The 26,452-nt window shown below is 34.4% G+C and overlaps 1 protein-coding gene across 1 annotated transcript in view; it reads left to right on the plus strand.

Moving 5' to 3' along the window:
- The first annotated feature begins 7,853 nt into the window (after nt 1–7,853).
- Nucleotides 7,854–26,452, plus strand: part of KCNJ16 (potassium inwardly rectifying channel subfamily J member 16) — a 77,041-nt gene continuing 58,442 nt past the window's right edge. Inside the window, exon 1 of the mRNA XM_021002617.2 lies at nt 7,854–8,034. The gene's annotated coding sequence lies outside the window, so the exon portion shown is untranslated. The remainder of the gene's footprint in view (nt 8,035–26,452) is intronic.

The following is a 26,452-nucleotide window of genomic DNA, read 5'->3' on the forward strand; positions in this document are numbered from 1 at the left end:
AGAGATGTTATAAATAGTTTCGTACCTATAGGCCCTTTTCCTTTTTTTTAATCTATGGGGTGCAGACCTAGTAATGGTATTGCTGGGTTAAAGGGTATGCAAATTTTTATAGATCTTTGGGCATAGTTTCATATTATTCTGCAGAACAATTAGACCAGTTCACTATTCACACCAACCATTCATTAGTGTATTTATTTTTTCCCTCATCCCCTCCCAGCATTTGTCATTTCTGATAGATGTGAGGCAGTACCTCAGAGTTATTTTAATTTGTGTTTCTTTACTCAATAGTGATTTAGAGCATTTTAAAATATGACTATGAGTAGCTTTGGTTTCTTCTTCTGAAAACTGTTCATATCCTTTGACAATTTATCAGTTGGGGAATGGCTCTTATTTTTATAAATTTGACTTAGTTCTATATTCAATATATATTTGGGAAATGTGGCTCTTATGAGATAAACTTACAGTAAATTTTCTTGATATTACTTTATTGTCTGTGTTACCTTTTAGCGTAATATAGTTTCCTTGATTATCTCTTTTAATTAGGTCTATTTTTGCTTTTGCTTTGTTGAGATCATGATTGCTATCCCTGTCTTTTTTACTTCACTTGAAACTTAGTGGATTCTGCAGCAGCAGCTAGGTGGTACAGTGGGCAAAGCAGTGGGCCTAGAGTCAGGAAGACTCTTCTTTATGAATTTAAATCCAGTCTCAGACACTTACTAGCTATGTGACCCTATTTGCTTCAGTTTCTTCATTTTTAAAATGAGCTCTAGAAGGAAATGGCCTACCACTTGAATATCTTTTCCAAGAAAACCCTAGATGAAGTCACAAAGAGACAGACACAACTGAAAAATGACTCAACAACAGCCAGTCCTTTATTTTAATCCTGTGTATGTCTTTGTGTTTCAAATGTATCTCTTGTAAACAACACATTGTTGGATTCTGGTTTCTAATCCCTTCTGCTATCTGCTTCAGTTTTATGAGTGGAACTCATCCCATTCATATTGACGGTTATGATTACTGTGTATTTCCCTCCATCCTGTTTTCTTCTAGTTTTTTTTTCCTCTCTCTCTTTTTATCCTATCCCTCATCAAAAGTCTATTATGCTCTTAACTACTGTCTCCCTTAAGCTTCCCTCTCTTTCATCATTTCCCCACTACCTTTGTCTTATCTCTTCTCCTATTTCCCTTTTGGGTAAGTTACATTTTTGTACACAACTCTCCCTCTCTCTCTCCCTCTGTGTGTGTGTGTGTGTGTGTGTGTGTGTGTGTGTGCGTGCATGTGCATGTGTGCATGTGTGTATTCTTCCCCCTTTGAACCAATTCTCCTAAGAGTGAAGTTAAGGCTTTGCCCACCACCTGCCCACTGTCCCCTCCATTGCAAAAGCTCTTCCTTGTGTGTTTCTTTTATTTGAGAAAAATGTTCCCCATTCTACCTCTATCTTCCTTCTCCAAGTGAATCTCTCTGCTTCACCTCTTTATTTATTTGAAATCATTCCAGCATAATCAACTTACACTCATGTCTTCTGTCTATGTATACTCCTTTTAACTGCTATAATAATGATAGAGTTCTTAGGAGTTACATGTTTCGTCTTCCCATATAGGAGTCGAAGTAGTTTCACTTTGTTGTGTCCCTTATGACTACTCTTTCATTTTTACCTTTTTATGCTTCTCTTGAGTGTTCTGTTTGAATGTCAATTTTTTATTCATCTCTGGTCTTTTCATCAGAAATGCTTGAAAGTTCTCTGTTTTATTGAATATCTCTTTTCCCTCTAAAGGATTACACTCACTTTTGCTGGGTAGGTGATTCTTGATTGTAACCATAGATCCTTTGCTTTCTAGAAGATCATATTCCAAAACCCTTCAGTCCTACAAAGTGGAAGCCACTAAATCTTGTGTGATTCTGACTGTGGCTTAAAAACATTTGAACTGTTCTTTCTGACTGCTTGAAATATTTTCTCTTTGACTTGGGATCTCTGGAATTTGGCTATATTATTCCTGGGAGTTTTTATTTTGGGATCTCTTTTAGGAGGTAACTGGTGGATTCTTTCAATTTCTATTTTACCTTCTGAATCTAAGATATTAAGAGAATTTTTCTAGATAATTTATTTAAATTTGATGCATAGGCTCTCTCTCTCTCTCTCTCTCTCTCTCTCTCTCTTCTCTCTCTCTCTTTTGATCATGGCTTTTAGGTAGTCCAATAATTCTTAAATTATCTCTCCTGGATCCATTTTTTATGTCACTTGTTTTCTCTATGAGATATTTCACATTTTCTTCTTTTATTTTTTTTTCATTCTTTTCACTTTGTTTTGTTGTCTTGATGTCTCATGGAATCATTAGCTTCCACATGCCCAATTCTAATTTTTAAGGAATTATTTTCTTTAGAAAATTTTTGTACCACTTTTTCTACTTGGCCAATGTTGGCCAAGTGATTGAAATTCTCTTCAGTGAATTCTTGTGTCCCTCTCACTATCAGGCGGATTCTCTTAGTATACCATCATATCATCTGCAAAGAAGGACAGTTTTGTTTCCTTGTTGAATATTCTTTTAATTTCTTTGTCACAACTAGCATTTCTGATACAACATTGAATAATAGTGGTGATAATTGACATCCTTTCTTCACCCTTGATCTTTTTGGGAAAGATTCAGGTTTATGCCCATCTTTGTTTTAGATGGATAGTATCACATTTAGAAAGACTTCCTTTATTCCTCTGTTTTCTTGTGTTTTTACTAGGAATAGGTATTGCATTTTGTCAGAAAGGTGGGGTTTTTTGCATCTGTTGATGTAATAATATAATTTTATTGTTTTTGTTATGGATATGGTAAATTATGCTTACAGTTTCTCTAATATCAAATAAGACTTGCATTCCTGATAGAAATCCCACCTGGTCATAGTAGGTGGTCTTTATGATATATTGCTTTAATCTCCTTGCTAGTATTTTATTTTATATGTTTGCATTAGTATTCATTAGAAAAAATTGACCTATACTTTTTTTCTCTGTTTTTGTTCTTTCTAATTCCATGGCACCTGTCATATCTTTCCCCTTCTCTGAATTTATATAGTCAGTTCTCTAAATCAAGCTCTCATTACTTCCACAGTTACAAATAATATCATACTTTATCTTCTTGCTTCTTCTAGTCTTGACCTCTCCAATCCATCCTCCAAAAGCTGCCAAGTTATTGTTCCTAAAGCAAAGAACTAAATAAATCCTGTTCAAGAAGTATTAAAAACGTCCTGTCACCTCAAGTTAAAATACAAACTGCTGGGGGTAGAGTGAGATTTTGATGGGTTTTGAACACTTTTCTTCTTGGAATGATTTCACCTTAGTCCTCCTCAACCACTCTATATCTCAGTCAAACTGGTTTTCCGTACATATGCCTGGAATATTCTTCTTCCTCATCTCCACTTTTTGGAATCTCTTACTCCCTTCATGGCTTAGCTTATAAATCATTTCTATATATGTCCTTTCTTGATTCTGTCAATTTGCAATACTCCACTCCTACTCTGGAAATACCTTTGTATTAATCTATCTATGCAAATATTTGTTTCTTCCAGTAAAGTTTTAATTCATTCAAGGTGGAGAATGTTTTTCTTTCAGAATTCCATGAAGTGTTTTTCACATAGAAGGCATTTAATAAATTATTGTTGGATTGGGTTGAATTAGTATAATTCCTTTCTATAGTAATTAACTAGAGGGAATAATGAGTGATGAAGACTAATAATGTTAATAGTTTTAGGTTGCCTATTTCCCTTAAATATATTCGCATCAATATTATTGCAAAGGACTACTTGTATTTGATGCACTCGTCTTAAAAAATGTATGTATGTATTTATGTATGTATGTATGTATGTATGTATGTATACATGTATAGGATTGGAATCCCATAAGAGTGGAAACATGTCTTTTTCCAAGGCCAGAAAAAAACTTTTTTTTGTTCTATTTCTCATTACAATTTAACCTTCTTTTGTAAAAATTGAGCCAGGGATTCTATTAAATGCAATCTGCCTTTAAACTTGCTGCAAGACCTTCATTTCACATCTCTGCCTCAACAAATTCAACCATACTTTCATATATTGGGAAGCTCAGTGGCTCAGTGGATAGCTTGCTTGACCTGGAGTCAGGCAGACCTGAGTTCAAATCCAGCCACAAACAATCACTAGCTGCAAGACCATGGCCAATTCACTTAACCTCTGTGTGCCTCAGTTTCCTTATCTATGAATTGAGGATATAGTAGCAACTTCTTTCCAGGATTGTTGTGAGGATAAAATGAGATTATAATTGTAAAGTACTTAGGACACTGCCTGGCACACTAGTAAATGGTTTTTTTAATGATATCATTGTTGTTATTATTATATTTCATAACCTCATACAGTCCATCTGAGCCCAAAATGAATCATCAGAAGATTGCCTGAGACTGACACAATGTTCATTTTTCGATCCTGCAGATGTCATTGAGATGTAAAACCACAATGAATTCAGAAGGTAAGCAAGAAATTGCTTACTAAACTAAAGAAATGTGGAAATACAGCTAGGACATTCTCAACCTTAATGACTGTTTTTGAAGGGTGTTTAAATCTAGTAGGAAGGAAGTTTTCCCTCCATTCTGACCAATCAATCAATCAATAAGCATTTACCACTAACAATAATAATAGCTAATGTTAAGTAACTCCTAATATGTGTCAGGCACTGTGCTAAGCATTTTAAAAATACTGACTCATTCGATCTTCACAACAACCCTGGGAGGTAGATGCTATTATTATTACCATTTTACAATGAGGAAACAGAGGCAAATAGAAGGTAAATGACTTGCCAAAGGTCACACAGATAGGAAGTGTCTGAACTGGATTTGAATTCACGTCTTCCTGACTCCTGGCCCAGCACTTTAACCACTGTGCCACATAGACTCCCATGGTACATACTATGGGCTAAGTGCTGTAGGGTACAAAGAAAAGGCTGCTCCTGACCTCAAAGTGCTTACACTTAAGTTTATATTCTTAATTTTGAAATCTTTTCAGAAGAATCTGAGCCCCATGTTGATATAGTTTAGTAAAGCTATGAAATACCCCTATCCTTCCAAAGATTTAGAAGTAGAGGAAGTTAGTGGATTTATACCATGATTTTGCTAAGTATACTCTAATAAATATATAATAAAGTACTGAGGTTGAGTCCCTTCAGGTGTAGCTTATGTGAGGTGATGACCTTTCAACCTGTTACTCATTACCATACTCACTGTCACTGTTTGAGAACTGTGGTAATCTATGTCTATATTTGGATATCTTTATTTATTACTAAAATTGAAACATGACTCATTTATTAAACAACTAACTCTGTATCTTACCCGAGATTATTAAATATTATCAACTTAATCAACTAAAGTAACCTCTTTTACCATCTCATCTCTCTCTATGTGTCTTTCTCTGTCTCTCACTGTGTCTCTCTCATACCTAAACATGTATGCCTAATATCTTAGGCTTAAATTAACATCAAACTTATTGGTTACACAATTTATTAACAGTATAACTGACAATAATACATCAATATAAATTATTTACAGTATTTCAGTTGGGAGAGAAAATCACAGTGAACATTTCCTTTATCAATATTACTTGACTTGATTTCAATTTGGAACACAATCTCAACATTTAGCGCTCAAGTTTGCAACACAAGTTTCTGAAGAACCCTCTTTTTATTTATTCACAATATAGTGGTTAAACTCAGTTCTTTCAGAGGTTATGTTCTTTTTCTTTGTCCTCTTATAGACTCTCTACAGGAATAACTCTCCAGAATGACAGTAAAAAAACAAACAAACAAACAAACAAAAAATCCAACTTTCCAGTCTCTTTATAGACTTCTCTTACAATATTTCATCACAAGATAAGAATTAAAGTGGCTCTCTCAGGAAAGAAGTTTTCTTCATCATTCCATAGTCCCTACTTTGTCTATATTTACTAATTTGCCATCTCCCCAACTCATCTCCTATTTTATTTAAAAATTTGTTGTTTTTTTATTTTAAATTTTTTTCTCTGATTTTCAGAATTTTTAGCCTTGCATTTATTTGTTATATTTTTATGTGCTATTTTTCTAGGTTTTATTTTAGTTGCATGTCCCACTGATTTGTCTATTCTTTCTCTTTCTTGTTGACAAATATATTTAGAGATATAAATTCCCTCTACCCCACAGCCTATGACTGCTTTGGCTATAAGTTTTGTCATGTTGTCTCATTGTTGTCATTTTCCACATAAAATTATCTATTTTTCCTGTGATTTGTTCTTGGAGCCACCTATTCTTTAGACAGGATATTATGTAGTCTGCATTTAGGTTCCAATACTGTTTTCAAATGTCCTTCATTGGTTTGAATTTTTCTAGTGTTATAACCATTAAAGGCTGAGTATAACACTTCTGCTTTTCTACCTATGTTTATTACAAATAATAGCAACATTGAAGAGAAGTCTGGTAGATCATCTGAAAGCTTGGAAATTTTCAGATTCTTCTCCAGATTTAGATTTTTTTTTCCCCTTTCACTCAAAGCAGTTTTCTCTCTGCCATGAGAACTTGACTGGGAGTATAGTCAGAAACTATTACTGGTTAAGCTGAGATAGACTGACAAAAATGGGAAAATCAAAGATGGCAGTTGGCTAGATCCCTGACTTAGACTGAAGCAATTGTTCCCATTATTTTGATGAGAATAATAACTGCTATGGTCTTCTCCTGACTGATGTTAGTTCAGACTACAGGGAGCTATGTAACACTAACTCTTGGTCTTCAACCCTTATGCACCCCTTGTATAACTGAATTTTACTGCTCTTCATTCTTTGAATCTCTATTTCTCAAATGGTTTTCAAATGATTGATCCAGTCAACCTAACCATATAGTAGCCTCATACCATTTTACTAATTCTTTTTGATTTGAAGGATTAATCTTAGGCTTTGGGTGTCCTCAGCTGGCACATGAATTTGGCTGATATTGAAAATACACACACACACACACACACACACACACACACACACACACACACTAGGTTTCAGTTTTGGCTTTCAATTGGTTCAGTAAATAGAATACCAGCCTGGAGTCAAGAAGACCTGATTTCAAATCCAACCTCAGACAGTTACTGGCTATGTGACACTCAACAAATCACTTAACTGCTCTCTGCCTCAGTTTTCCCAATATTAAGTGAGAATAATTATAGCATCTACCTTACAGGGTTGTTTTGAGGATCAAATGAAGTATTATATGTAAAAATGCTTAGCCCAATGCCTGGCACACAGAAAGCACTATATAAATGTTAGCTATCATTATTATCATCATTATTATATTTATTATTATCCTTGCTCTGCTTAATGAGCTTTGGTTGACCTCTCTAGTCCCATATCTCTTTTTTCTTCTATTCCTTATGTCTCCTTGACTCTGAATTCTAGTTCTTTTGGTGCCATGACATCAAGAATAAATATACTAATGGGAAATTATAAAATGTTCACCTTGGTCATCTTGGCTCTATTCTTTTGACATAAGAACTCTCCTAGGTACAGTCCATCTTCTAATATGCAGTTTTCCTTTTAAAAAAAAAGTGGCTTTAGATAACATATACAAAGTCAAAGAATTGGCATGAGTCTTTCCACAGGTTATTTTCAAACAACCCTGTTTGTAAATATTTGAGTCACTTAACACTATTGTTGGAGGAATTCCTGGCCCAGGAAATCTTCCTCCTTCATATCACTGACCAAGCGTAAACTGAGATCATACATACTCGAGTGACCTTCACATCATACTTCCTCTGGTACTCAGGCAGTGAAGTAACCACAGACTCAGCTGACCAGAAGTCACCTGTTTTTACAAGATGCCAGGGGCTACCTATGCAGATCCCCAGGCTTGGATTGTAGAAGCAAGTTTTGATGTCAATGTTTAACTCAGGTCCTTGATTTCTGTGCCTTTTTTTCTTTATTATTAACTCAGGAATATTTTTCAAGTTGCCAGATTACAAGGACTCAGTGCGCAACATTCATCTTTAAATCTTCTGCCTATGGAGAGAATGAGCAAAGGTAAGAGATGCTATGTTATTGCTATTATGGAATTGTTATTTATCAGTTTAGGCTATTTGTTTTTCTCTGAAAAAATAAGCTAATGAAATATATTATAAAACATCATTCTCTGTAGGTCTCAGTTTCCTCATCCTTAAGATGAGGGGGTTGGAAATAGATGAACTCTGAATTCTCTTCCAATTCTAAATCTATGATCTTTTGGTAATCAGTTAAAATAATTAAAACAACTTCCTATTCAAATGCTTTAAGGAGGAAAAAATATATGCCATATGATTTTGTTTAATATTTGTAAAACTTGAACCCTAAAGCTGTTTCTCTTCAGTGTTTTCAGAATTTGTTACAAGGTACTAAAATTGAGATTGTGGATTAACACACACACACGCACACACACACACACACACACACACACACACACCCCATTAGGCTGTTTTACATCTATTGGAACTTACTGATGCTTCTTTCTAAAGCAGAATAATCAGATCTTATGCACACTGTGTGCTCGATTTAACACTTCAAAAAGACACATAGTCTCTTAGGAGTGGGTCTGATTCAATTTGTAACCTTTTTATGAGATAGTTTCACGTATCAGAAAATTCAGCACTTGATATAATGTCTTTCCAAACTTTGTTGAGTGAGTACTTGGGTGAATTTGATCCTAGGTACTTTGTAAAAATATTTTGGACTCACCAGAGTTTATGCTTTGCTCACTGGCTGTCATAGCTATTGAGAACCCTGAGTCATCTCTATTCGTCTTTGAGGCACCAAGGCAGGACTTTAGTGGAAGAACAATTCTGTGTGTGAGAGTTTGTGTATATATGTAGGAGAACTATTAGAATGACTCCTGAAGCTGAGGAATTATTATTATTATTCACAAAACTTTAGTTATGTAGATAGTCATCTATAGTTCTCCTTTGACCAAAGGTAGTCTTATTTAAAAAAAAATGTTGATCAAATCATGTGAAATAGCCCTAAAATAGAGTCAATCTTAAATTACATTAAGAGATAAAGTACCCCATCCAGAATGAGGGAACTGCCTGCTCTGTACTCTGCCTTGATGATACCACATTTTGGGTATTGTGTTCAATTCTGAGCACCACACTTTAAAAAACATATTGGCATACTCTTGTGAGTACTTGGAGGAGAATAAGAAGAATAACAACCATGACAAGTGGGAATCAATTGAAGCAACTTGGAATGTTTAACTTGGATGAGACCAACTTGGGGTGGGGAGTGAGAGCTATCTTCAAATATTTGTGGAAGAGGGATCAGTCTTATTTTGAATGGCCAAGAGGGCAGAGCTAGGAGCAGCTGAATGAGTGTAGCTGAAAAGACGTATTTTAAGACTTGACTTAAAAACAAACCTCTTAAACAGAACAATCCCAAAGTGGAATTGGTTGTCTCACACAGCAGGGCTTCCCCCTTGGTAGAGATAGTCAAGCAAAGATTGGATGATTATTTATTGTAGGGAATATTACAGGTGTAATTCTTGGTCAGATATGCTTGGAAATGAAATGATTTCTGAGTTAGCATCCAACTGCAGGATTCTGTGCTCTATAGAGCATCTTCCCTGACATTAAGAAATTTATAATATGGAGAGATGATCCAATTTTATTACATTCACTTCAATTTAATTCATTTCACAAAACATGATAGGATATATACATGAAGCATGCATGAACAATACTGGTTAGCATATAATAATAACTAGGTATGTGCCTTTTTTGCAATGCTTCATCATTATTTCTTCCCAAACATAAGGAAAGAGCAAAGGAAATGTACTTCAAGGTGCCCTCCCGCCTGAACAATGCCCAGGCCCACATTTCTCTGACTAATTGGTAACATGTAGAAATAAAACAAGTGGCATAATTCAAAGGACTAGATTTACTCTGATCACAGATATCGCCAACAGACAGGGAGCCATAGAGTAAAAATAGCTTGCTCTGTAATAAACAAAATTAAAAGGCTTTCTCCAAATGTATTCTTTCTTGGTTATTATGTTATCTCTTCTCTTACCAATTTGTAAGTAGCATATATTTCCATCAGTCCCAGCATGTTTGCCTGGCCACTTGGGGGAAAATATGATAATATGAGTCACAAGCAAACAGAATTTCTAAGATTCCTCTTGAAGTCAAAGTAAACCAAATTATGTTGTTTTCCTGTTAAGGTCTTCTAACCAGAAGAGACCAGCTACTAAAAAAAATGTTGCTCTTTGCAAACTGCTGAACTGGAGGATTTCTAATGGATGAATGATTACACTAAGTTTTTTGGGGGTTTTTTTCTGGCTAAGTCAATGCTGAGAGGTATACAGGGTACTTTTTAACTGCTAGTCCTCAGGCCACATGTGACCTGTGCTTTCTAAGGTGGTTTTATGTTGCATTAAATACAATGGGAGACTACTCTTATAGCTGCTCTTCAGTGAAGAATAAAAGGCCAAATAGAAAAGCAATTTATTTTGTCTTGGCAGGGAAGCTTCTCATTTTGTATTCATAACTCCATTAATGTAGCTACTTACTTTCCTTTTGTCTTGGTATCTACAACAGTTAATAGAGATGACGCTCCATGGTTGAAGATGCTTAAATAAAGATTTAGGTTCCATAAACAAGTTAGCACTGCATTTTTTTCCACATGTCTGAAATTATATGAAATGACTTCATCTTTAAAATATCTCATAATAAAATAAGGCTCTTCTTTCTCCAAACTGAATATTAGTCCTTTCTTAGGCTAATTACCATTTTTTTTTAAATTTAAACTTTCTTTTTCATCATAGGCAACAAGTGTGAATATTTCAGTATACAAAGGAAGGAAAAGATTTTATATGAAACTGAGAACCTATATTATATATAGTTTTTTAAAGTATATATTAACTGTCCTGCTTGACTGTCTCCATCTGAACTTTCTTGTCCACTTTTCTTTAAAAAAAAAAAAGGTGTTTCATTCACGGCAAATTTTGATTTCTTTCACTTCCCTCCCCCACTTTTTTGCATTACTATCACTACTTATTAACTCCACTCTGTTTCACCCAACTTCATGGAAGTTCTTCCTTCTAACAAGCATCATCAAATAAAACAGATTCATACAGTGACTATCTCTGAAAACTTGTAGTCTGTCTCTTCTGAGTTGTGGTAAGTCTGCTCCATTATCAGTCTTCTGAAATTATGATGATCAAAGTTTTTAAAGCTTTCATATTTTACTTTCAATATTGTCTTTTCCATTAATGTAGTTATTGTAAAACTCTCTATGATTTCCTGAATCCCTCCCTTTTGCAATATGGTTCAGCAACAATCCATTAGGTTCATATAACAATTTCTCATCTATTCCGTAATTGATGAGCACCCATTTCATTGTCAGTTCTTTGCTATAACAAAAAGAGCTGAAACAAATATGTTTGGTATATTTGAGTCTTTTCCCTCTGTCTATGACCTTTTTCTTTTTGGTGAGGCAATCAAGATTAAGTGACTTGCTCAGGGTCACACAGCTAGTAAGTGTAAAGTTTCTGAGACTGGATTTTAACTCAGGTCCTCCTGATTCTGAGGCCAGAGCTCTATCCACTCTGCTACCTAGCTGCCCTGTCACTGACCTTTTTGATATATGGACTTGATACTAATATTACTGGTCAGAAGATATAATGACTTTTTGAAAATATAGTTCTAAATATCTTTCCAGAATGAGTAGACTAATTTAGTTCCACCAAGAATGCATTAGTGGGTCTGTCATCCTAAAACCTTAACTTAAAAAGGCCAAGGTCTCCCACTATACCCATAGTCATCTCCAGTCATCCTGATCTATATCTTTCCACTGGACCCAGAAGGCCCCAGAGGAGAGAGAGTGAGGCTAGTAATTTCATATAGCTTTGCCTCACTTAAATCCATTTCATTTGCAAGTTATGACATCACCTACCCAATGTCATGGTCCTCTTCAAGAAAAAAAGACAAATAACAAAACAAGTCCCTCCAAAAATTGCTATCTTTAGCAATGAGTTAGAACTTTAAGTTATTTTAATGTGTGTTTCTTTTATTTTTCGGTTTGGGGTGTATTTTTTCTTATTATAGGTATCTTACATTTCTTCTTTTGAAAACTTGCTTTTCATATTTATTTACCATTTATCCATTGGGAGATATACTCTTGTTCTTACATATTTGGATCAATTTCCTATATATTCTAGATATTAGACTTTTATTACAGAATTTTGCTGCAGGCATTTTTCTTCTTGTTATAACTTCATTGATTTTGTTTGTGCAAGTTTTCCAATTTTATGTATTCAAAATTGGTCATTTTACCTTTTATTATCATCTCTAACCCTTATTTAACTAAGGATTTTCTTCCTATCCACGATTGTAAGAAACATAACTTCTTCTCCTACAATTTGTTTAAGATATGACCTATTATATTTGGGTCCTATATGTATTTGGAGCTTATTGTGGTATATGGTGAGGGATGTTGGTCTAAACATAATTTCTTCCAGGTTATTTTCCATTTTCCCTGGTTATTTACATAATAACATTAATAATAATGATTGTTATGACAAATTATAATTAAGATATATTATATATAGATATATAGATATATATATATATCTATATATCTATATATATCTATATCTATATCTATCTATCTATCTATCTATCTATATATATATATATATATATATATTATATATATATATATATATAGCCTTCAAGGTTTGGAAGTGAATTATGTATGTTATTTCATTAGTCTTGGTTGGTGCTTTGGTTTTATCAGACACTATGCTAGAGATTGCTTCTTGACCTTCCTGGTATTTGCTTAATTTGTTTTGCTATTGAAATACTGTATTTTTAAATCCAGATAAATAGTTTTGGTTGCATAGTTTGTGATCTAGTACTTCTGAGCCCCTTAATTTCTACTTTTTTTTTTCATTATTTCCCTGGAGATTCTTGATCTTTTGTTCTTCATGATGAATTTGTTATTATTTTGTCTAGTTCTATAAAGTAATTCCTTGGTAGTGATGTTAATATAATACTAAATTTACAAGTTAATCTAGGCAGCATTGACATTTTCCCTCATATTAGCATTGCCCAACCATGGACAAAATCTCTTCAATTATTTATCTTCCTTTATTTCTGTAAAGAGTTTTTTACTTTAATCCCTACTGTGTGTGTGTATGTGTGTGTGTGTGTGTGTGTGTGTGTCTTAGGGGGAAATAAAGATGTTTCAGATAGATAATTTTAGGCTTTATAATGATTTTTAGAACAATCAAAAGGTGATATGCACTGCCTTTGGTAGTCAAGGATTCCTCTTGATTATAGGTGCACAAGAAAAGGCTAGGTGGCCACTTGTTGAAACTGTGGGAGAAATAATTCTTTTTTAATTTTTGTGTAAAGAATCAGAGCCAAGTATGAAAGAGTAACTTAGCCATCACCAATATAACATTGGGATATCAATTAGTCTTTCAAAATCCTTTGACTTTTCTGATTATCTACCCTTTTACACATTGTATCAAAGCAAAATATGCCACTCCTATTGAGAAAATGCCAGGACATTAAAAATCAGGACATTTAACACAACAAACTTTCCTACTATGAAGTCTGTTCCTTCTCTATGTCATTTACTTTTAGGGCAAGAACCAGAGCCAAGCCCAAAACTATGTTTGCATAACACCCAAAGAAAAATATTGAGGCTATTTTGAGTCAATTAGCTAAGGCTGCTTGTGAGTAAAACACATTTAAATTAAGTTTTGGAAAGACTTGTAAAGTAGTTCCATTTCCTGTTCCATGAAATTTTTGCTTAACTCTATTAGATAACCTTAAATAACAAAAGTCTCATTAGCAACCAAGAGAGATTAGCCACTTGCATTCAGAATTTCATATTCAAGGCAGTGTTGAAAGTAGGAAATATGTTTTTATGCTTATCAAATTCAAGTGCATTTGAGGGTTGAATAATTGTTCAGTGAATTTGATTAGTGCAGAGGGTTTTCTCGCCTCTTTTCTCAAATTTTTTTTCTTCAATGTATCTTCTGTTGAGATACCTGGATAACAATGGTCCCTAACATTCCATCTTGCTTTGCATTATTATGATGTCAGCCCTGCCAAGGAGAGTGGTAAATAGAGGCAAGAAGGAGAAAACTGGGACTAATGTGTTGACACCACTGAGAGTGAAGTTTCTGCTTCATTCAAAGAAAAATTTACAATAATTAAAACTGTCCCAAAATGATATAGGTAGCCTTACATGACAATGAGTTCCCTATCACTAATAACTACAAATGAAGTCTGGATAACCATTTGTGGAATCTTTTTAGAGGAAACTCTTAATTAGTTACTGGTGGGACTATATAAATTCAGAGATCCCATCCAGCACAGGGGTGTTGATGCCATGAGGATTAGAAAAAACTCAAGAGGTGTCCAGAGGAATACTGCCCACTGATATCAAATAAATGTCCTGAAGACATCTAATAAACAGATAATCTGGTACATCTGGATATATTCCAAACTGTTCATTGCCAAGTTCCTGTTTGAAACACAACTGATCTCTACCCTCAGTGAATTAGCTTTGTCCTGGTTGAACTGGTACTTTCTGCTGTCTTCACAATCATTTGTGTAAAAAACAATGATGCTGCAACTTGAATGAGGGCTCTGTAGCAGGAATGAACAGCAGCAATATTTATGGTATGAAGACCTGTTTTTAGAGTCATGTCTTAGGGACAATTGCTTCTCCCTTGTGGAATAATGAATGACCTTGTTACTCATCTGTATAATCTCACTGTGACTCTTGGCCCAGGTAACCTAAATAAACATCGGGAAGCAGTGATTGGATCCAGTTATTTTAGCAAACTGATTTAGCTCTGGTCTTGGAAATTAAAGAACTGGGTTAAATTCTCAGCACTGGTATAAACTCTATGATCTTAAGCAAATTATTAAACTTCCCTGAACTACAGATTCTCCAGAATACAATGCTACCTATTCCATAGGACTTTTGGGAGGGTGAGATGAAATAGAATGTAAAGTGTTTAGCACTAGCAGTTGCATAATATTATTAATGAATGCTAGCTAATAATAGAAAACTACATAGTTTAACCAATACATAGCAGATAATTGTCATCTTTGATTCACATCCTTTAAGTGGATAGTCTAGATGTTGGGGAAAGGGTTACAGTTCTGAAATAGAAACTCCCTACAGTTATGCAAATTGATGCTTCTGTATCAGAATCTCTCCACAACAGTGAAATTAAAGTTTCAAACAAAATAATAAACAAAGAAGCAAAAAAAACACTTCATGATAAGATCTACAAAGAATATAAAGGAATAAGAGAAGACAGAAACATAAACACAAACAGTATGTTTTATAAGTATTTTGTTAAAATTGAGCAATAGTCTTTATAAGCAATTTATTAATAATGAAGTCTATAGTTTTATTATGGTAGATAATAAAATGGAGCTAATGCTAACTGTGCCTCAGTTTCCTCATCTGTAAAGTGAGCTGGAGAAGGAAATGGCAAATCGCTCCAATATCTTTGCCAAGAAAATCCCAAATAAGGTCATGAAAAGTTAGACATAACTAAGAGAGAGAGAGAGAAGAGAGAGAGAGAGAGAGAGAGAGAGAGAGAGAGAGAGAGAGAGATTCTGAAATGTTAAATAGCATAAACTATCTCACTGGGTATTTACGATGATTGAATGAGATAATGTATCTGAAAGAACTATAAAAAATAAAATCCCCACAGAGATGTAAGTACTATTATTCTAAATATTTGATGAGCCTGAATAGACACTATTAAGAACATCAGCATGTTTTTCAAGCAAATAGTATGGAATAGTTACTAAGCTCTTGGAGCTTAGACAAGACTAAGTACTGCTCATATATAGAGCTTTATGGTTTGCAAAATAACTTACATGTTTATCACATTTGAGCCTCATGACAATTTATTAAGGAGAGTAGTACAGGTTTTCATTGTTTGTATATTTCTAATCTGTTTAATGGGTCACTATAAACAAAGGATTCACTACTTATTGACTAAACTACTTACAATGAGCTCCTCTGTGGTTCACTCATTTGGTTCTCAGTTGTCATTCAGGTTCATTGTGACTCAAGTCAAAATATTTCAAACTTAGCAGAACCTACCAGAAAATGATCTCCTCTGGCATACATTCTGAGAACCCAGGAGTGTTTCCAGACCAATATTCAGATAAAAGGGTAGAACTTCTGTGAAAATATAATTTTTACAGATGAGGAAACTAAGGCACATAGAGGTTATATTATTTATCTAAGCCAAGAAGTAGCAGAATTACTAATAAATTAGAATTGAATTTGAATTCATGTCTTCTGACTAGACATTTAGCCCTCTTTCTACTATTCCATTTCTGGCTTGGTTCTCTCTGGCTTCCTCCTTGGCTTTGCTTACTCTTGTCATTTTTTAGCATTTAATATGACTGGTCTCTCCACTTTTGTTTCTTGTAATACATACACTTATGAGCTAAATGGATAGCAACCACCAAAAAAAAAAAAGCCAAAGCTATTCCACTATTTCTTCCCTCCTTAAAATTAGTCCTAGCATTTTAAAGCAAATAACCATTGTTCAGTATACAGACACATGTGTGTATATACATATATGAATATACATACATACACACACATACACACATATAGACAGAAATCATTGAAGGAAACAGAAGTGCCTTCCTTAAGAATTATTTCCAGTGTTGATTATTAAATAATAAAAACAAAAGTATTAGAGAGGGAAATACAGTCAATGAAGCTACTTTACTATGACACTGACTTTAGCAATTATTTTGCTTACTCTCATATTCTGAAGAATTTTTCTACTTCCATGATGTTAAATGCTATCAAAAAATCAATGTAGGATGCTACTTTGTTTTTATTTCTCTAACTGCAAATGCTTCATTGTTTAACTCCACATTTTGTATTTTAGAAGTCTTGTAACTGTGGAGTAGGCTACCTTGGGTGGGAGGTAGTCCTCTGTCCCTGGAGATCTTTGAACTAGAAGCTAGATGAGATTAAGTCAAGTCAATAAGCATTTGTTAAATGCCTATGTCAGTTATGTTGTAGTAAGAATTTGGCAAGGTGATACAGTTAACATATATGTTTCTTTTCTATTTTTGTCTATTAAAGCTCTGTGTAAAGGTCAGTGGTCAGAGGACAGTCCTCAGTCAAAAATATATTGGATCAAGTCTTACCTCTGCTATAATGAGCTGTGTGACTGTGGATAAATCACTGAACTTTTCAGTGTCTGTGGCAATTTCTAAGATGAAATTACAAACGGTTTGCCAATGAAAATTTAGTGAGTTGTGTTTCCACACAACATTTTATTTACACCAATGAAATCATAAGTACAATTACTCATCTTTCCTATCCACATCACACACAAAGTTGAGGAGCTGTCTGTATGCCTCTACTGTTCTGTTTCCCAAAATCAGGTGACTGAGTTCTATTAGATGAAGAGGTTAAGCTAAATTATCTAGATGCACTGTTCCAACTCTTAAATCTGTGATCCTGTGTTTCTGCTGAAGACACTGAGAGTTATTTTCATACAAGACACCTCCAGGAACTTTCATGGGTATTTTGTGATTGTATAAGGACAAAGAATCATGGACTTTCTGAGACAGAAGGGAACTCAGCAGCCATTTAGTTCAAACCACTAACTCCAACCCCTTGCCAAATCCTACTACAAAATAATGGACAAGTTTTTAACAAATGCTTGTTGACTTGTTGGCTTGATTTAATCTAATCTAGCCTTCACTTAAAGGTCTTCAATGACAGAGGACCCACTACCTCTAAAGGTAACCTATTTCACACCTACAAGACTTCCCCAATATAAAATAAAAGGGGGAATAGTGATGGCAATGTTAAGAGATCCTAAACTATTTAGAAATTGATGTTTGGAGGATGTGACTAGAGGCATGGCATTACATGTTGATAATTAGTTATCTTCAGGTGAACAAACCTTTATTAAGTTCCTACTATGTGCCAGACACCACTCAGAAAACATTCATCAGCAAAAAGACTGGTCTGTCTAGATCAAAAGAAGACTGATTTCTCAAGAAGGAAGAAACATACTTATCAAATTTCACTAGTTGGGGTATTATCAGTATTTCTCTGCTAGCTTATTTTTCATAAAATTATGAATTTGTGTAACTAACATTAACATTAGGAGGTAGAAATCATAGCATTATGGATAGAGGGTTGGACTTGGAGTCAAGAAGCCCTAGTTCCAAATCCTATCACTGACACATCATAGTTATGTGCACATGGGTAAATCAGATAATGTCTCAAAGTCCCAGGCATTTCTCTAAGTTTCTAAGCAATGGATGAGTTCTCTCATATCCCTAACCTTGTTTCCTCTGGCACAGCCAGATTTAAGCATTGCAAAATTCTCCTACTTGCTCTTTTGCCATCAAATCTTTCTCCCAGCCGATCCATCCTCCTATGGAATTGCCTCAGTGGAATCCCTAATCTGATCATTGCCTCAAGGATAAAACACAAAATCCTCCATTTGGCACTTAAGTCCCTTCACAAGCTAGATCCAGATTAAGTTTACATGCATATTTCACATTCCTTATTTTTGTTGTTCTCCTGTATATGTCATTCCATTTTCTGGACTAAGACTTTGCATCAGCTATCCAGCATTCCTAGAATGTTCTCTCCCTCCTCACCTCTGTACATAAGAATCCTTAGGGTCTTTCAAAGTTTAGATCAAGGGCTATTTCCAACATGTGGACTTTCTTGATACCTTCCAAATTATATATTTTCTTTACATATATTTTGTACTTACTTCTAGAAGTATATGATGTTTCTCAATAAAATATAAGCTTCTTGAGGACATGGGTTATTTAATTTTAGCCTATAGGATTGGCATATAAAAGACTGTCAATTGAGTGGATGAGTTGTCAATCACCTCAATCAATATAGAGTGTTTCTACATTGGAAATTCCGCATATCAATGTAATCACAGGTCTGAACAGAAGTAAGGAAGGAGGGAGGAAATGAACCAATGAAAATATTAAAGATAATATCATCATTTTATCTAATAAACAAATTCAATAAAAGCATTCTTCTTCTCGCAAAACCAATGAAGAAAAAAAGGAATACTAGCAACATAAGTCACTAAGAATTTTACTTCATTGAATGAGTGGAATCTTCCAACCAAGAAAAGCAACTTTTCATTGATAACAAGTGTGAATTGAATTGTTTCTTATGACTAGGATGATATAGAGATAATAATGCTCAACACATTATTTGGGATTTGGGGAAAGCTCTGAGAAAACACAGCGTGTAGAGGGAAGAAGGCTAATCTTTCCTGATGAATGTGTATTTTTAATAGGACTCATGATTTTATTGGTATTCAGAGATCCAATTGAGGAACTTCTACCAAGACACCAATGGGAATACTTAGAGTCTTAAAGACTTGTTTGAAAGCCCTGGAAGGCTAGATTAGATTAAATGACTTGGTCAGAGTCACATAGCTAGTATAAGTAAAAGGCTAGACATGAACACACATGTTCCTGATGTTGAAGTCAGCCTTTTATTGACTCTGCCACACTCATGTTTTGTTTTGTTTTTTAAGTTTTTTTGGGGGGGTAAGGCAATCAGGGTTAAGTGACTTGCCCAAGGTCACACAGCTAGTAAGTATCAAGTGTTTGAGGCTGGATTCAAACTTATGTCCTCCTGACTCCAAGGCCAGAGCTTTATCCACTGTGTCACCTATCTGCCCCATCATGTTCTTTTATATAAAGTGATAAAAAAAAAACCTATTCTCAATTTGGCCAATTACAAGTCATCTTCCTCTATATTAGTATATATTATTAATATACTTGTGTATGTATGAATATGTGCCCTTGATGTAAAAAAATATGCATTAAGTTGAAAAAAAAGCCTAGTATTTGTTGCTGTAATGTTAAGTGGCAATTCATTCATTCATTCTCTCTCTCTCTCTCTCTCTCTCTCTCTCTGTCTCTCTCTCTCTCTCTCTCTTTTTCTCTCCCTCTCTCCTCTTTTGTCCATCTCATTCTCTTGCTTTTACTCACTCCTACTCTTGCTCTCACTTAAAGAAAAAAAAGGTAATTAAAGATATCAATGTTACAAAGGTATGCCTTGGAAAGTTTTCAGACATTTGATACCACAGAAATTCTAGTGTTTCATTAGTTTGATGAGTTCTACAGTAAACTGAGCAAATACTTTGCTTCACAGAACAATTGAAAGGTTGACTTTAATGTGAGTTTCATTAAGGTGAATTCACTTACATTGTTAAATTGGAGAAGGCATGCTTTCATAGTGGTGGTGGGGAAGGGAAAGGAAGGGAAGGGGGTAAAGACTGAAGAAATTCTGATATATGAGTATAATAAGATATAATTTTATAATCAGATATAATGTGCCATAACGGGCACATGAAGGGGGCATGAGTTAGCATTTATCACATACATATAATTTGTTATGCCAGAATGTGTTTTTTTTAAGAAACACATAATCTTCCCCCCCACACACACAAACTCACACCTTCTTAAATTAAATGAGATATTTGTTGTTTGATTTTTGACTTTTGACCCTGATAGTTTGACCTTGTTAGATCAAGATTTTTATTTGTTCTTTCATTCATTCATTTCATATTTATTTAATCATTCTTTTATGGATGTAGCTAACTATTCATCCATCCATCCATCCATCCATCCATCTATCTATCTATCTATCTATCTATCTATCTATCTATCTATCTATCTATCTATCTCTCTACCTACCTACCTACCTATCTACATACCTACCTACCTATCTAACTAATCATACTCCTGTGATTTGCTGATTGTTGTTGCCCACTAGCAGATGTGTGTCTGGTGATAAGCACATTCTCCTTATTTCAGAACTCTGTAATGATTTGTAGCATTTTTACAGGCTAAAATCTATTCTCCTAATTCCTTAGTCAGCTCCTTACCCCAACATCTAATCAACTATATTCTTTCCTCTCCTGCGTAAAGACACCCTAATTATGTAGTTAGTTGAATGTAGCACCTATCCTTTTCATTAAAAAATAATTTTTTTATTTATGTCTTTCCATTTTTATATTAGTAACTTCCTTATATGAGCTTAGTCCATTGAACAATTAGCACTTGCCCCTTCGTAACAAAGAAAATAAAAACCATGTCTAAATGAGTCAAGGACCACAAAAAAAATTAAAAAAAGAAGTTAAGCAATATGTTTTACACATATTCCCTTCTCACCTTCTCTATCAAGATAAGGGAGATATCTTTTATTAGCTGTCCTCCAGGACTAATATTAATATTTACAATTGATCAGACTTCAGCTGTTTTTAGTATTTTTGCTTTCGTATTATTACTGTGGTTGTGTATATTTTTCTCCTAGTTTTGCTTGCTTCATTATACATTATTTTGTACAAGCCTCTCCAGATTTCTCTTGCCATTTATTTTGGTACTATAAAAGCCCATTGCATTCTGAGAAATGCAATTTGGGAATTGTGTTCAATCAATATAATGAGACTTGATTTTTAGCTGAAACCCGGTATGAATTACTAATCTTACTTAAGTTGTTAGTGTTTAACTTTCCCACTCTTGAGAACTTAAATCCCTTGTTTTGTAATACTCCTCCTTTTCTGTATGAGTTAAAGTTCCCCTTTTTTGTATGTAAGTTAATTCCTCTTTTAACTCATGAAAACTTGCAAAACACCCCATGACGACTTTCATAGTATATAAATGAGTTGCTTCATTAATCATAGGTATCCAAGCCAATGAGAAAGCTGAACTATGGAGTTGGGAACACCTACAACCCTAATGTTAACAAATCGGCCTACTTCCCTATACCTGTCATTCTTCTTTATTCCTGTAAATTCTTTGAATAATGAAATATATTACTAATATAATAAATATGCATTTTGATTAATTCCTCTTTTTAGACTATAAGAATATTGTGCCATGAATATTCTTGGCTACTGAGGAGTCTTAGATCTCATTTATTGGCAATTGTTCATTTTGCTAATAAATTTATCATGCTGACAAATTTGTGCCTCAGTTTACCTTTATTTCTTTGGGACAATTTGTATACCACAAGTTGTACAGCCATTATCAAAGTTAGGAGGAAGGGAAGGAAGGAGGAAAGAGAAGGGGGAAAAAGGGAAGGAAAGATAAGGGAAAAGACATATTCTGACCCTTCTTGGCTTCAATTTTTCACTCCCTAAAAGAAGTGTTTTTGTTTTGTTTTGTTTTGTTTCTATAAAATGATCTTTAATCCTTATGTGGAATAGCAGTAAATATTTAAATATTTTACCATTAAATTCAGCATTTATTGTAAGATCTCTTCACCTTCTAATCTGATGCTGTGTTCAACTGATTGCTTTTGGATCACATAGATTGAGCCCTAAAATTTAGAGGGAATATAATCATTCATGAAAACCTAAGTTTCAGCCACATACTTATACGTCAATCATCTGGCAATTATAGATGGGCAAATTTAGGGGCTTGAATTGGGTGTACAAGTTATTTTAATTGACTTTTCCACTTTTGTGAACAGATACAACAGAGACTCCACTGTTGCTGTGCGTGAGGGTTTTGAATGACCACAAAAATGATCCGTAGGAATTATTATTTACATTTAATTCTCAGCCTGCATCTGATTCCTAACCCTTAAAGAGAATCAATAAAGACAGTGATTTTCCCTGGATTAAATAGCTTGCAATGATGGGATAAATTGCTTATGTAACCAAAATTGAAAACTACAGCTTTTCCATTGTTGCAATAGTTCATAACCTAAGGTCAAATTATCACTGGAAAGTTCACTGGAAAGAAGGGAAACTATTTAGCTTACAAACTTTACTTGCAAACACATGTATTTTTTTTCTAAAAGGTTACCACAATTCTATTTACCAAAAATATTAAGGTGAAAAGTCAATTACTCCATTATTTACAGAACACACCTGGAATTAATTAATTATATTTGGGATCCCTTTCCACTTCACACCTAGGGTAGAGACAAAATATGAAACTGTTAACTGCCTCTAACTGCTGCTGGAGACATTCTTGTTAGCTCTCAACTAAACATTGCTACATTAAGTTGTGAAATCTTACCAAGGAACTGGTGGTAGTTGCTTCTATCCTGACCTAAGTTTTTTTCATTCAACCATCAAGAATGCTTTTAATCATTTACTCAAAGATTCCTTTTCCTTTAGTTCCACTTCAGATTTAATCACTCCACTTATATCCTGTCCCAAGTTTTTCAGATGGTAAAGTGAGATAGCCAAAGCTAGAAACAGCCTGCTTTATCAGCTTCTGCCCAACAGGTGAAAGACAGGATGACTTGATCACTGATTTTGTAATGGGAAAAAGCCATTGCCTTTTTTCATTTGAAAGAAACATTTCTTGACCTGAAAACCCTCAGATACCAAAGGAAAATATATGAACAAAAGCTTTTTACATCTTGTAAATTCAAACACACACACACACACACACACACACACACACACACATATATATTTTCCCTTTTATATCTATCCTAGAGGATAATTGGATTCAGTTATCCAAATAATAATGATTACCTTCATTTCACTAAGTAGATGAAGCGTAATTGAGGTATTCTGAATCCTAGATCCAGAATCCTAAATCGTAAAATATATCTACAAATCTCCTTAGAGTTTGTCAGTTTTGAGCACTTCATTTTGACACAAACAGCACAGAGGCTTCTATTTGTTTCTAGAGTTAATAAGGAAGACCCTAGAGTTTATTGAGCAGGGAAAATGACAATGAACAGACCTGTAAATCAGAAAAAAAAATCACTTTTGCAGCTGTGTAGAGGATTTGAGTAGAAAGGGAATAGTCTCAAGGTGAGAGAGCAAATTTGGATTTTTTTTATCTTAAAATTATCCAAAGATGGATATGGTGGGATGCACCAGATTGACCTTCACTAGAAGTCTTCAAGCAAAGGCTGGAGGAATACACACTGTCTGTTTTATATTCTTTTTCAGTCACATGTTGGATCATATGCCTTCTGAGGTATCTTCCAATACTTAAGATTCTCTCATATGCATGCACCTTAGATTTGGGGAGGGCTGACTTCGAACATTCTCAACAGAAGATAGTTGGGCTGCAATAACCTAGAACTATACAATTAAACATAGGACAGATTGGAAGCAAGAACCAGAATTAACATAGAGTAAATAGGCTTTGTCCAGTGGAAGGTCCTCCTTATCATGACCACTATTCCCACATCTTGGCTTCTGCTCCTCCAGCAACATTTCTTTCTCCAGGCTTTTGCCTTCTCTCTAATGTGTTCATGGGAGGGCATGAAAACTGGACTCTGAGAAATTTACTACATGACAGTCAATTAATGTTTTATTAAGTGCCAAGCACTGTGCTATGTGCTAATACAAAGAAAGGTAAGATAGTGTCTGCTTTTAAGGAACTTAATTATAACAGCAGAGAGAACATGCAAAGAATTGTGTGTAAACAAGATATATACATAGGATAAATTTAAAATGATCAATTGAAAGAAGGTAGCAGAATTAAGGGAGAATAGGAAAGATATTTGTCTTCTGAGACACACAATGCCCAACTGAATTTGCTCCAGAACACTCACATGTCTCTGCAAAGAACTCTAGAATTAAATCTGGTGACTCAAAAATTATTCAGATGAAGAAGGGAAGGGGGACTCATTGGAAGAGGCCAATGTGGATACAAAATTACTCATCTACTAATTTCAGCTTTGAAAATATACACAGAACGTGGTAGAAGATTCCAATATTCCCCTCCAAACAACTTTAAAATAATTATTTGAATAAAAATTTGGAGTGGCAGAGCTAACAAAAGGTCAGGGTGAGACAGCTAGGTATAGTACTATCCACCCTCAAGTGAGCAGAGCCCAACTTTACCATAAAATTCAAAGTAAAGAAATAGGTTGGAAAAATGAGGAAATAACAAAAAATAATTTGACCATAAAAAGTTACTATTGTTGCAGGGAAGACCAAGACATAAACTGAGAAGAAGCAACAATGTGAGAACAGCTACAACTAAAGCCTCAAAAAAAAAAAGATAATCAGATTGAAACCCAACAAGAATTCCTAGAGGATGTAAAGAAAGAGATGAATGGTACAGGAAAAAATTAGAAAAGAAATGAAAGTAATGCAGGAAAATTATGAAAAGAGAATTAACAGCTTGGTAAAGGAGGCACAAAAATATTTTGCCAAAAATAACACCTTAAAAGACAATTAGCCAAATGGTAAATAAACACAAAATCTCACTGAAACAATTCCTTAAAAATTAGAATTGGGCAAGTGACAGTTAACAACTTCATGAAATATCAAGAAACAATAAAAATAGAAGAAAATGTGAAAAACCTCATGGGAAAAACAGCTAACCTAGATTGAAGATAATAGTTTAAGAATTATTGGACTACCTGGAAGCCATGATCAAAACAAAAAATAACCTAGACTTCAAAAATTCATAAAGGAAAATTGCCCTAATATCTTAGATTCAGAAGGTAAAATAGAAATTGAAAAAATATATCCACCAACCACCTCCTGAAAGAGATACCAAAATGAAAACTCTCAAGAACATTATAGCCAAATTCCAGAGCTCCCAAATCTATGAGAAAATACTTCGAGCAACCAGAAAGAAATGGATCAAATATCATCTGGATCACATAAGATTTAGCAGCTTCTACATTAAAAGAGCAGAGAGTTTAGAATATGATATTCCAGGAGGGAAAGGAGCCAGGGTTACAACCAAGAATAATTTATCCATCAAAAGTGAATATCATCCTTTAAGTAATAAATCAAATAGAGGATTTATAAGCATTCCTGATGAAAAGACAAGAGCTGAATGAAAATTTAACATTAACACATAAGACTCAACAGAAGCAAAAAAATAAAAAGCAAATATGAAAAAACAACCGTAAGGATCTCAATAAAGTTACACTTTAAATTCTTTTTGGCAAATTTATGATAAATATAACTCCTAAAACTTTATCATTATAAGGCAGTTAAAAGGAGTTTACACAGACAGAGGGCATGAGTATAAGGCAATTATGGTGGAATGATTTCCAAAAATAAAATATTAAGGGGTAAGACAGAGGGAATCACTGGGAGAATGAGGAAAGGAGAGGTAGAATGGGGAAAATTTTCTCACATAGGAGAGGCTCACAATGAAGAGCTTCTATAGTAGAAGGGTGAAAGGTAGGTGAGGGTAGTGGCAAGCAGGGCTTGAACCTCATTTTCATTTGAATTGGGTTGAAGAAGAAAAAAACAGACACATCACCAATAAGAGGAAGAGAAGATGGCTCACATCCCACCCTCCCTGTTAGGACCAATCACAGGTCTGGTCACCAACACAACCACACTTAATCTTTTCCCTCAAGTTTCCTCCCTCTTCCCTCCCTTAGTCAAGCTACTAACCTCTCCTCTTTGAGGCAACTATAATCAATCCAGTATCTCTCTTCCTAG

Source organism: Phascolarctos cinereus, unplaced genomic scaffold (genome assembly GCF_003287225.1).
Source record: "Phascolarctos cinereus isolate Bilbo 61053 unplaced genomic scaffold, phaCin_HiC Scaffold_5;HRSCAF=322, whole genome shotgun sequence".
Classification (NCBI taxonomy): domain Eukaryota; kingdom Metazoa; phylum Chordata; class Mammalia; order Diprotodontia; family Phascolarctidae; genus Phascolarctos; species Phascolarctos cinereus.